Source organism: Schistocerca americana, chromosome 1, assembly GCF_021461395.2.
Source record: "Schistocerca americana isolate TAMUIC-IGC-003095 chromosome 1, iqSchAmer2.1, whole genome shotgun sequence".
NCBI lineage: Eukaryota > Metazoa > Arthropoda > Insecta > Orthoptera > Acrididae > Schistocerca > Schistocerca americana.
The window spans coordinates 41,981,806-41,995,556 of NC_060119.1; the positions used below are offsets into that span (position 1 = coordinate 41,981,806).

General features: G+C 45.8%; 1 pseudogene; it reads right to left on the bottom strand.

Moving 5' to 3' along the window:
• Positions 1-12,607: 12,607 nt before the first annotated feature.
• LOC124554985 lies at positions 12,608-12,704 on the bottom strand (annotated as a pseudogene).
• Between the last annotated feature and the right edge of the window lie 1,047 nt (positions 12,705-13,751).

Below are 13,751 nucleotides of genomic sequence, written 5' to 3' on the forward strand. Positions count from 1 at the left end.
CCCTCTGGGAGTATGGTTTGTGCCTACGTCCGGAGACGGACGCTCGAAACTGTTCCAAATTCCTTGCTCTCTACACTTGCAAGTCCTCGTCCTTCCTCTGTCCTTCTCTTTTCCTTCCCTCTTCTCCTTGCCCTTTTCTCCGCTGCGGCGTTTGAGACCCCCTCTTCTTTCCTTTCCCTTTCTCTTTTTTCCTCCCTGTGCGTGTCTGAAGGCCGACCCACGCACTTCCATGCGTAGCCGGTGACGAGGTAACGCGTAATTCCCCGCCCCGGGTAGACAGGTAGGACACGTACGTACCCCCTGGTAACGGCCAGGCCCAGGGACGGGTGATTACCCGAGCTGATACCTTCCGAAAGTGCCGATTGGTCCCTCCGTCCGTCCGTTTGTCGGGAGGTGTGACCTGAGGTGTGAACAATCACCTAAGGCGGGTGTGCCCTCAGTGAGGGCCCCCACAAGGGAGGAGCGCGCCATCGGAGACGCCGGTAATCATGAGGGATTCTTCCGCAATGGTTTCCTCACCTTCCACTATGTCTGCTCACAAACGTAAGTTCACTGAGTCTCGGCCACAGACGGTTCTTCCATCGTTGCCACAGTTCCTTGTTGTTTCTCGGTCTGACGAAGGTCACGACTTCTCCACGGTCAACCCTTTCCTTATTCAGAAAGGTGTCGACGCAATTGCAGGTCCTGTAAAGTCTTGTTCCAGATTACAGAATGGCACCCTGTTGCTAGAAACACACAGTGCCCTCCAGGCTCAAAAATTGCTGCGTACTTCTCTGCTCCACACCTTCCCTGTCCGGGTGGAACCGCACCGTGCCTTAAATTCCTCGCATGCAGTCGTTTATACACGCTCCCTCGATGGATTGTCTGACGAAGAAATTCAGCACTACCTGTCTGACCAGGGCGTAACGGCTGTTCATAGGGTTGTGAAAAGGGTTGACACGAACATCATTCCAACCCACACTGTCTTCTTGACATTTGACAGAGTTCAACTCCCATCAAAGATCAAGGCAGGCTATGAGAATTTCCGTTCACCCTTACGTCCCAAACGCTACGCGTTGCTGTCGATGTCAGCGGTTCAATCACACCAGCCAGTCTTGTTACAATCTGGCCAAATGAGTTACGTGTGGCAAGGATGCCCATGAGGGTGCTTGTCCCCCTCCTTCCCCTCGCTGCATCAACTGTATGGGTGACCACGCTGCTTCCTCTCGAGATTGCCCCGTTTTTAAGGACGAAAAGCTCATCCAGGAAATAAGAGTGAAGGAAAAGGTGTCGACCTTTGCTGCTCGAAAATTATTCGCCAGTCGACAGCCCACCACGTCTCAAACAGGAAAATACAGCACTGTCCTTGCTTCTCCTCAGCCAACAAAGGAGGCGGCCACGCAGACTTGCGACCTCACCTTTAGTACCACGGTCGTCAGATCGGCCAGCGCAAAGATCGCCCGTTCAACCTCACCACTTTCGCCTGCCCACTCTATGGCTCACCCTTCGTTGGGTTCTGCTAAATCTCGAGCCCAAAGGTCTGACGCCAAGTCTTCGAAAAAAGAGCATACTCGTGAAGAGTTTTTACGTACCGCAACTTCACAACTATCGGTTCCTCCTTCATCTAAACATCATACTTCCAAGAAGGCTACAAAGAAACACAGTTCCTCTCCTTCTTCGCCAAGGCATGTCCCATCTACAGCACCACCTGGCGGAAATCGCCCTCGGCCGTCTTCTGTGTCGCCGAGGCGCACTGCTGGTGGCCGGTCAACCGGCCGATCGCTGGTGGCAGGAGCTGCTCCTGACCAACCTATGGATCAGGATCTTCTGCCTTCGACTGAATGCCATTCCATGCTGTCGGTCGCAAGCTCTGAGCAGTCGTTGAGTTGACAGCGACCTTGGTCACATTCCTCCATTTTCTGTTCACCCTATGTCCATTATCCACTGGAATATCCGCAGCATTCGAGCCATCGGGATGAATTGTCGATCCTCTTACGATCCTACTCGCCGGTCATCTTCTGTCTTCAGGAAACAAAGCTGCATCCCCATGACCGCTTTGTTCTCCCTCATTTTCAGTCCATCCGATACGACCTCCCCTCTGTTGAAGGCACTCCAGCCCATGGACGACTCATGATTCTTCTCCATGATACTATCCATTATCACCCAATCCCCTTAAACAGTTCCTTCCAAGCTGTCGCCGTCCGTCTTTCCCTTTCCGGATACACGTTCTCTCTCTGTACTGTATACATTCCATCGTCCACACCAATGGCACGAGCTGATCTCCTTCATCTTCTTGGTCAGCTTCCACCCCCCTATTTGCTGGTTGGGGACTTCAATGCCCAACACAAGCTTTGGGGATCTCCACATCATTGTCCACGTGGCTCACTATTGCTAGACGTCTTCCACCAAGCAGATCTAGTTTGCCTCCACACTGGGGTCCCCACATTTTTGTCTGCCTCCACGACCAATTTATCTCATTTGGACCTTGCGGTCGGTACTGTTCCGCTAGCTCGGCGCTTCGAATGGTTCGCCCTTGATGCTACACACTCGAGTGACCACTTTCCATGTGTTCTTAGACTGCAGCCTCAACTGCCATGTATGCGCTCGCGACGCTGGAAGTTTGCCCAAGCCGATTGGACACTTTTTTCGTCTCTAGCGACATTCGACGACCGTCGCTTTCCCAGCGTCGACGATGAGGTCACACATATTACCGACGTTATTCTTACAGCTGCGGAACGTTCAATACCACGCACCTCCGAATTGCCCCGGCGCCCCCCAGTTCCTTGGTGGAACGAGGCATGCCGTGACGCAATACGTGAGCGGCGACGTGCTCTTCGCATTTTCCGTCACCATCCAACTTTGGCCAACTGTATCCGATATAAGCAGCTCTGTGCGCGATGCCGTCGCGTCATCCGCGATAGCAAGAAGGCAAGCTGGAAATTCTTTACTAGCTCATTGAACACCTTCACTCCCTCCTCGGAAGTTTGGAGTCGGCTTCGACGGTTCTCAGGCGCGCCTAGTTTCTCCCCGGTCTCTGGGCTCACTGTCGCGCATGATACCTTAGTGGACCCCGTCGCAATTTCTAACTCATTGGGTCAGCACTTTGCTGAGATTTCAAGCTCTTCAAATTACCCGCCAGCGTTTCTCCCGAAGAAACGTGCAGCGGAAGTGCGACGTCTTGCTTTCTCCTCTCAAAATCACGAAAGCTACAATTCTGTTTTCTCCATGCGGGAACTCCAACATGCCCTCTCTTCTTCTCGCTCCTCCGCCCCAGGACCGGATGGTATCCATGTCCAAATGTTGCTGCATTTATCAACCCAAAGTCTGCGTTACCTCCTTCGCCTTTATAATCGAATTTGGACCGACAGTACCTTTCCCAGACAATGGCGGGAAGCTATTGTCGTTCCCGTTCCGAAACCTGGAAAGGACAAACATCTGCCCTCTAGCTATCGCCCCATTTCTCTCACGAGTAGTGTCTGTAAGGTTTTGGAGCGTGTGGTGAATTACCGTTTAGATTGGTGGCTGGAATCACGCAGTCTTTTAACGCCAGCCCAATGCGGATTCCGAAAGCATCGTTCTGCAGTTGACCATCTTGTTGCTCTCTCCACTTATATCATGAACAATTTTCTCCGGAAACGCCAAACGGTAGCAATATTTTTTGATCTGTAGAGAGCATACGACACCTGTTGGAGGACAAGCATCCTCAGCACACTGTTCTCTTGGGGCTTTCGAGGCCGGCTGCCCCTTTTTCTTCGCGACTTTATGGCAGAGCGCACATTTTGGGTGCGGGTGAACACTACTCTCTCCCGTACTTTCTCCCAAGAAAACGGGGTACCCCAGGGCTCCGTGCTGAGTGTTGTACTGTTTGCCATCGCCATAAATCCAATAATGGATTGTCTCCTTCCTGATGTCTCGGGCTCCCTCTTTGTGGACGATTTTGCGATCTACTACAGCTCTCAACGGACCAGCCTTCTTGAAAGACGTCTTCAAGGATGTCTCGATCGCCTCCACTCGTGGAGCATCGAAACCGGCTTCCGTTTCTCACCCAGTAAGACCGTTTGTGTTAATTTTTGGCGACGTAAGGAGTTTCTTCCGCCCTCCTTACATCTCGGTCCTGTCAACCTTCCGTTTTCCGACGTCGCTAAATTCTTGGGTCTTATGTTTGACAGAAAACTGTGCTGGTCCTCCCACGTTTCCTATCTTTCGGCTCGCTGTCTGCGTTCCCTTAACACCCTCCGTGTCCTGAATGGTACCTCCTGGGGAGCGGACCGAGTGGTCCTTCTCCGCCTCTATCGCGCCTTAGTGCGCTCGAAATTGGATTATGCAAGCATAGTCTACTCCTCTGCTCGGCCGTCTATTCTTCGGCGTCTCGACTCTATCCACCACCGTGGATCACGTTTAGTGTCTGGAGCTTTTTACACCAGCCCTGTGGAAAGCCTTTATGCTGAGACTGCTGAACCTCCGCTGTCCAATCGGCGGGCAGTCCTTCTGAGTCGTTATGCTAGCCATCTGTCTTCTATGCCTGCTAATCCAGCCAATGACCTTTTTTTCGATGCCTCCTTTGATGTAGGGTATGCAGGCCGCTCCTCCTCCCTACTACCCCCGGGAGTTCGCTTCCGTCAACTGCTCCATTCTCTTTCCTTCCGCGTTCCTAAAACCTTCTTGAGAACTTGGGGTACAGCACCGCCTTGGCTCCGTCCCCGGATCTACTTGCTCCGTGACCTATGTCAATTTCCCAAGGATGGTACCCCTACACTTGTTTACCGTCGGGCATTTGCTGCTCTATGTGCACAAATGACGGACGCCACATTTATTTACACCGACGGCTCGAAAACATCGTTAGGTGTAGGGAGTGCCTATATTGTCGGCGACACCCCAAATCACTTTCGGCTTCCCGACCAGTGTTCGGTTTATACTGCAGAGCTTTACGCTGTTCTCCAGGCTGTTCACTACATCCGCCGCCATCAGCGGATACAGTACGTAATCTGCTCAGATTCTCTCAGCTCTCTCCTCAGTCTCCAAGCTCTTTACCCTGTGCACCCTCTGGTCCACCGGATTCAGGACTGTCTGCGCTTGCTCCACCTGGGGGGCGTCTCGGTGGCGTTCCTCTGGCTCCCGGGACACGCTGGTATCTGTGGGAATGAGGCGGCCGATATAGCTGCCAAGGCTGCAGTATCTCTTCCTCGGCCAGCTGTTCAGTCGCTTCCCTTCACCGATCTCCGGAGCGGTTTATGTCGCCAAGTTGCTCATTTATGGCATGGGCATTGGTCAACACTTCCCCATAATAAATTGCGGGAAGTGAAAGCCCTTCCTTGCGCTTGGACCTCTTCCTCCCGAACGCGTCGTCGGGAGGAGGTCATTTTAGCTAGACTCCGGATAGGGCACTGTCTTTTTAGCCATCGACATCTTTTAAGCGGCGATCCTCCCCCACTCTGTCCCCACTGCTCTCAGCTGTGGACGGTCTGACACCTTTTAATTGAATGCCCCTATTTTAATCCGTTACGCTCCCGTCTACAGCTATCGCCTGATCTATCGTCGATTTTAGCAGATGACACGCGCTCGGCCGACCGCGTTCTCCAGTTTATTAGTGACAGTGAAATGACGTCAGTCATTTGAAGCTTTTTTTGGGACAACCAACCCCTTTCTGTAGTGGATTTTTAAGCATTCCTTATGCTTTTAGTTTCTCAAATTTTATGACTTTGTTCCCATTGCTGCTGGTTTTAAATTTCGGTTTTTTCCTCTTTCCTAAGTCACGGGCTGGGCGCTAATGACCATAGAAGTTTTGCGCCCTAAAACCACAAACAAAAAAAAAAAAAAATTAAAAAAAAATTCCTGTTCGTTCTGAAAGTACATCTGCATAATTAGCGAATAACTGTACCAAATCCTGCTGTTGCATTGAGTTCAAATTTTCGGACTGTGATACTTTGTTCACAAGTGCGTCCACATTTGCTTTTAATTGATCACTTTGTACGTCTGGATAATAGAGATTTTGTCTTTGACAGTGTTTGTCTAAATGTAGTATCCACTGATTCCTACATTTTATGTTAATAGCATTACAATTAGGCACAGTTACCTCTTCAGATCTGAGCATGGAAAATTCTATCCTCCTACCCGCGTTCATCAAACTTAATTTTCCCCGAGAAAGGTCGATTATTGCGTCCCTTTCACTCAAAAAATCTACCCCCAAAATGCAGGCTACCTTTAAACCCTTTACTACCAGGAATGAGCACGCTATGGCTTCTCCCCATATATACATCTCTACCCGCACTTCTAGTTTAATTATTTGTCGCTGTGCACTGATGGCTCCAGAGACTTTACAATTGTTCACAGGAAAAGTCAGCATACGCTTTTCTTTCCCCAGTACTCTGAATAAGTCCATACTCATGACACTAACAGTAGCACCTGTATCTACGATTGCTTGCACATCAATATTGTTAATTTTGATCTCTCTTATCGCTTGTACTTTGTCTTTGTGCTCCTTTATGCACGTGGATGGTTCAGTTATTAATTCATGTCCCATCTGTACCCCGTCATTATACCTAAGGATACAGATTCCCGATGTTTTGTTCTGTGTCGGGCTGCTCTCACTCCAAACCTCAGCCGACGATGGAGAGCGTATCTCGGCTGAATCTAGTTTGTTGGATTATTGCTGGTGGATGGGTGTGGCTGATCTGTGTCACTGACCTCCACTATGTGTAAGTTGTGTTGCGTCGGCCGCCACGGTTGCGCAATTGGCGCATTTTGTGGTGGCGGTCGGTTATTGTCATATCTTTCACTGTTTTGCCGGTCCGGACTGGGCCTCTGGTTCTGTGGCCAAGTTCGGTTTGCATCGTTATAGGTATTACTGTTCCACGGCCCCCTGGCATTTTTCCATCTACTATTGCTTGGTGGGCCTGTTTCATATCGGTCATCAGACCTCCTTTTCCGGTCATTATTCACCGGCGGACTATTGCCGTTCCCGTCTCTACCTCTATTCCCGTTTTGTACATAATCTTGTCGAAATAACACGCCTCCACCAAATAATGGAAACGGCGGAGGTAACAATAGAAGACATTTCTGTAACCGTTTCCGTTACTTCTAGCCTGTTCAGAGGCTGCCTTAACATCCTCCTGAATCAGGTCAATTGAGTCCAGAACAGACAAGAAATGTTCTATGTCGTTCTCCGGTACGTGTATAAGTTTTTCCTTTACGTGTATCGGCAAGTGTGATTTCAAAAGTCTGATCAAATCCCGGGATGAAATCTGCTCGTCCCAGTAACGGGTCTTATTAATGTACTTCTCAAAATATTTTCGTAAATTGCCTAATCGTGGAGAATACGGCTCTGGATTATATACCTCTTTCCGTAATCTCTCCTGAATACATGTTGACCAATATTTGGCCAAGAATGCCTTTTCAAATTGCTCATATGTGTCGCAACTGTCGGCTGCTTCGGTTGCCCATAATGCAGCATCTCCTTGTATGTAAGACATAACGAACTGTATTTTCTGTGTATGACTCCAAACGCTAGGCAAAATGTTTCTAAATCCCTTGATAAACACTACAGGGTCAACAGATTTCTTCTCCGTTGCAAAGATCTGAAACTGTCGGTCTCTAATCAGGCTTTCTTCAATCACTATTTTGGAATGACGTTTATTTGTTTCGCTAACATTGGTTGCCTGTTCTGTCTCGCAGTCGCAATTTTTTACTGTTGTATTTATACGCCTATCATTGTTGGACCTGGCTGGCGTGACACACGCCTGTGCGTCGCCGTGCAGCAAGCTGGTTTCCAGCTCTGCAAGACGACACAGCGGAATATGAGTGTGTACCGCCTTTTTTAGGTTCTGCACTTCCGCATTGGAGCCTACGTCTTTGGCTTCAATCGCGGCGTGCACCTTCTCATCCATTTTTTTTTATAAATTCATTTTCAATTTTGTGCACTTGTTTGGACATTTTGTGCTCAATTACTTGACTTGTGTCAATTTCTAATTGTTCCATCCTGTTATCCAGTACACTAATTTCACCCACGATACTGGCGTTAACCACCTGGATATTATCTACTCTGTCGCTCAGTTCTTGCACCGCTTTGGGTATGGTTTCGTAGTTTTGTCTCAAACTAACAATCTCACTTTGCATAGTTTCCAAAGATTGCATTAACTGCAAGTCTCTCTCATTCAAGCGTTGATCACGCTCTGCTTGTTTAGCATCACGTTCTCCATCGCGTTCTGCTTGTTTAGCATCACGTTCTTTATCTCGTTCTGCTTGTTTACGTACAAATTCAGCTTGGAAATTGAGCATGCGCTCGAACATAACTCTTAATGATTGCACTTCTGACACCTCACCACTCTCTGGTCCGTGTCTAGTGCTTGTGGGTGGCACAGTATTTCTACTATCAACTGAATCACTGGCTGGCAGTGGCAACATTTCTTGCCCTTCTGCCCCCATATTCTCACATGGTACTTCCTTAATTACGCTACTAACATTACTTTGTGCCCCACTTTCTGACTCGGTATCACTACTTGCTAACTGTTGTTCATTATCCATGTTGATATCTTTCTGACTACGCAATCTAACCATAGTCAACAAAAGAAACAAAATCTGAACTAAATATCCTAACACTCAGGTTTCACTGACATAATCACACAAGAAATGGTCATTTGTTGAAACACACTTATTATATACTACAATGACTAACTACTCCAATGTCCTGTTATTTAAAAAAAAAAAAAAAAAAAAACATTAACAACAAGCACACCACTAATGATCCGAGAACACTGCACTGAGGCTACTTTACTACCCACAGGACAACTACACTGTAGCTTTACCTTTTGGTGATCTATCTTGGGTGCAGCTGCCCCCTGGTATTGTGATAGGTAATTAATTTTTCGATATAATGAGCTCTCTTCTTCAGCTTGCCTCTGGGTATATAGTGTTCTCATGCAAAAAATCATATACAGGTATTACCACACAATATTGGTTAGGCAATACATACAATACATGAAAAAAAAATTATTGGTTGTTCTCCAACAAAGTTCGACTAAAATAATTCCCTAGTTATCTCATGGGTATTTTGTGGCCACTGCATATTCGAGCCCCACGTTGGGCGCCAATTTAATGAAATTTGCCTTTTCAAATTTAAATGGAATTTCATTAAAGAATAAAAGTAAATAATCAGTTACCTTTTTTAAATTTTTTGCGTTTAATTGCTTTGCCTTTCTTTCTTTCTGTACGTACGAACGAACTTTGTTGTAGAACCTCTCATTTACGTGTGGTAATAAAAAATTCATTTACACGGAACTAAGTACATTTAAAATTACGTGAACTCATATTAACTGATTAAGAATATTTATTTGAGAATTAAATCCTTCACATAATTCGGCCTTGGCACACATTTTCTAAATGCAGTGGTTTTTTTTTTTTTTTTTCTTTTTTTTTTTTTTTTTTTTTTTTTTTAATATTTACTGAATTCTTTCCCGGCGTTAGCTATGGAACACAAGACTGTCTCTATTAGTAGAAAACGGTTAAATATTGCCAAGCCGACGTTTAATTATCACTGGTATAACACACATCCCTATACATTTAAGTTATTTGAAAGAACCAAAATTGTTAAATTTCAACATTAACTATCCGCCTATGAATGCACAAATGTGAACTAATTTAAAATCCGTAAGTCTCAGGATCACTGTAAAAGAAGAACATTTTCTTAATTCACTGCTAATTTTTTATCTGTTCCCGATTTACGGGTTTGGTTTATTTTTCTTAGCGGAACAATATTTTAAATGTGCCGCCGCTGCAAATCGATCGGTCGCGGCACAGCCCAGCAACACCGCTAAAAATGCTGAAAATTATTTAAAGAAATATTATAGATGACATGGGCAAGCTAATTTACATTAATAATACACACTTTTGATAAATTATGATGTATTTATACCACAACAATAATTCAACTTACACTAGTTTGTAATTTCTGCTCTAATGGCGGCTAAATCTCGATACAGACAAAAGAAGTCTACCCATTCATAAAACGCTTCGTCACAGCTTCCTATCGCTTTCAGCTCTAAAGGAGGATGACCGAAGAATACATAGTACATTGTGCTTTTATACTACTGCTGACTATTAACACTTCTTTGTAATCTCACAACATTATTTTCCTCTGGCTGAATTTCACATCTCTGTTATCGCAGATATTGACACATTTCGCAATTACATTATGAATATAGAAATATTACCATCCTAAATACAGAGAGAATATTACTACAAAAATATTACAATAATAAGAAATGTCTTTTACACAAAATTCAATAATATTTTTTGCTAAATAAGTACAGTATATACAAATTGTTCAGAGCGGCGTATATGGTACAATTAAATTTTAGTTTATTAATAGTGTGAGTTTGCCAGGGAACGTTACATGTGGAAGTGACCCAAGCTGGGACACTTTAATATGCTCCAGCACAACGGATTTAGCGTAACAGCCGGTTTTAGGTGAAGGGTAATGACTGAAGACACAGGCAGGTATGCTTAAGTGATATTACTACAGACAGGGATAGCATCCATGTGCTATGACCATAGACGTCATCATGATGCTGGAAACATTCATTTCGAGCGTATCCAAGATGGCGACCCATTATTTACCACAACACATGCGAAATTACAAATAAAACCCGGTCCACAACATTCACAAAACCTAATAAAACTAGTAAAACAAATGCGGGAAACAGGAGGCTTTGGGCGGGGAGAAATTAAAAATTCACTAATAAAAACAACACCGATTAGTACGCAACATCTGGAAAGACCACTCAAAACTGCCGAAAACTAAAACCTCACAACACCATAAAAACTAATCGATCTGCACAAGAACATTGCGTAAGTGGATCAAAGTAAATTAATTAGACCTATCTCTTGCTGTGATTTATGTTTCTTAATTAGATCATGGGAGGAGGAACGTGGATCAATGTTTATTAAAAATAGAACAGCACCTTTGATCCTTGGACCAGGATATCAATAAAGCCCTCCACCCCCCCCCCCCCTCCCTCTCATCTACAGGAGCCGATATTCCCATATCCAGTTGACGTGAGCAACTCAGTTCGGTACCAGGATCCGAATAACCCTTCCCCCAAAATAACAACAGCTGGCATCCCAAACACCAACAAACTTAAAATACTGAAAGGAACAGTAAACAAAAATCCCACAATTAAAATCAATAAAATATACATAAAAAACCCAAGACTTACTACACTTACAATAAAAGAATGAACTCGTGCCTACACCTAGACTGATTCCCCATCTCTCTCTCTCTCTCTCTCTCTCTCTCTCTCTCTCTCTCTCTCTCTCTCTCTCTCTCTCTCTCTCTCTCTCCTGCCCCCCCCCCCCCCTCGCTCACACTCTCACAAATACACACATTTACAGACGCATTGTGTTGTATCGAACTGGGGACCTAGAAACGACGGAGAGGCTCCGTCCCCGCCGAGCCCTCAGTGGTACACAACCCCACAACAGGCTACAGCAGTCCACTCACCCCACCGCCGCCCCACAATGAACCCAAGGTGATTGTGCGGTTTGTCCCCCAGTGGACCCCCCAGGAACGTCTCACACCAGATGAGTGTAACGCCAATGTGTTCGTGGGAGAGTAATTATGGTGTACGCGTACTTGGAGACAGTGTTTGCGCAGCGATCGCCGACACAGTGTAACTGAATCGGAATAAGCGGAACCAGCCCGCATTCGCCGAGGCAGATGGAAAACCGCCTTAAAAACCATCCACAGGCTAGCCGGCACAGCGGACCTCGATACTAATCTGCCGGGAGGATTCGTGCAAGGGACCGGCACGCCTTCCCGCCCAGAAAGCAGTGTATACAGACCCATAAAACCACAAACAAAGAAACACACAAACAAAAATACACACAAACTACCTCACGCAACACCACAACCACCCCCCTTCCCCAACAAACCACACCCCTATATCCACATGAAGAAACACCACACACCACATAAAAATAGCCATCAGGTACGCTTCCACTCCAACAGTACTCAAGACGAAACTGCTGATTCGAAGTGGGCCTTTTCCCCCGCCCCATAACAGCTCTATTGGCTCACCCAGTATTCCTCAGTCGTATGTTCATGTCTCTGTCGAATAATTCTTAAACTCAGTACCATGGTTACCTGTCAACTGACACCAGCCCCTAGACCGCAGCCCCCTACATAAAGACATATGACAGGAGAACCTTTTCAATATGTTGCTCTATCAACACTACCAAAACCTGTTTTGTATACCTCTTTACCACAAACGCACTGTGTACGCCTCTCCACCACCCGAAAAATCGAACCTGTTGAGAGATAAACCCGGGACGACTGCCCCCACACAGCTCGGTGCAGCCAGTGACGAGTAGCTGTGTCGGTGTGCACAGCGTAACTGCGGTTTTGTAGCGCTTCCTGTCTTGCCATTAGAGTACAAGTTTGTAATGCACACCGTGGTGAGTGAAAGGTTGGCTGGCAGTATTGTCATGATATATTGTCAATAAAGGTAAGTAGACGAGACCTGCGTAAATTTAGGGCGTAGGTAGTCACAAATGAGTGCAAATATGAAGCTAAACTTGTCTCTCATCACCTACTTATATCCTCAGACATCTTAACGTCAGAGAGTGACGTTGCGAAAACATTGTGTAACGGTTCACGATTTTGCGCCTCGTATAGGGGCCATGCTAATCTTCTCTGTATCCTTTGAAGCGATATGATAACGGCAGATGCAGCTTCTCAGTGTACTTGGAATGTACTTGTTTCGGCGGTACGTATACTAAAATTCAAACGTGTCTCGACTCGGGCTTAGCTTTGCTGTGCCGTGACAAGGGGCACAAGACTTACCAAGCGCTAATCTGTCAATCAACTGCTGTGAAATATGATTGTTAATAAGTGGTGACGCCAAACTTAGATTGTAGTGCAGCATACTCTCAGCATCCGCCCAGAGCAGCTGCAGTTTCACAGAGCTGCCAATGGGTGGCAGCACCAACATTGGCATAGTGCTCACATCTGCACCTTAGTGTCATAGGCATGCCTACGAAACACACTTCTCCAGTATGTGAAATGAATGAACCTGTTTATGGCTGGTGTCAGATTTTGAACACTTTCTAAACTGTTCTATTACAATGGTACTTTGTAAACGATACTGCACGATTCAGTCTTTGAGCGGAGAATGTGTGGTGTTCTATGTAGGACACTTTTTATCTGATACTCAAGAATTTACATGTGGTGTACTTGATGTAACTCCACCAGAATAGAAGAGAATATTAATTGCGAGAATATACATTATCGCCTCATAAACGATCAAGTAGAGCATTCGTATTGTACACTTTGAAACACACCAGTGTAGTTCCATATCAGGCATGGATGGTTTTGCAGAGTTGACATTGCGCCACTTTCAGTACAGTAGCCAGTGTTAGAGCTGTGACTGATCCATGGGTACACAGGACAGCTTTACTTGACATTAGTGTTATACTGTGATGTAGATGTATGAATGAATGATCACGAGAAAAACCGTATTCAGGGACTATATGAATAGAGGAAGCAGGTTAGCTTGTGTATTGGTAACTGTAGTTGTTTGCCAGTGATATGCTGATCAGTTGTCACACAGATAGGGAGATACTGTAGTGCAAAACTAGAACAGATATTTATTAACCGCTTTCAAATTCTAATCCTGAATGCTCACTGCTGCCATGTGGAAGAAATGGTAGTTCGTGATGTTTGTTCCCTTTGCTGACACTTTGAAGCTGGGTAGCGTCTTGTGAGTTGAATGGCTCCCTAT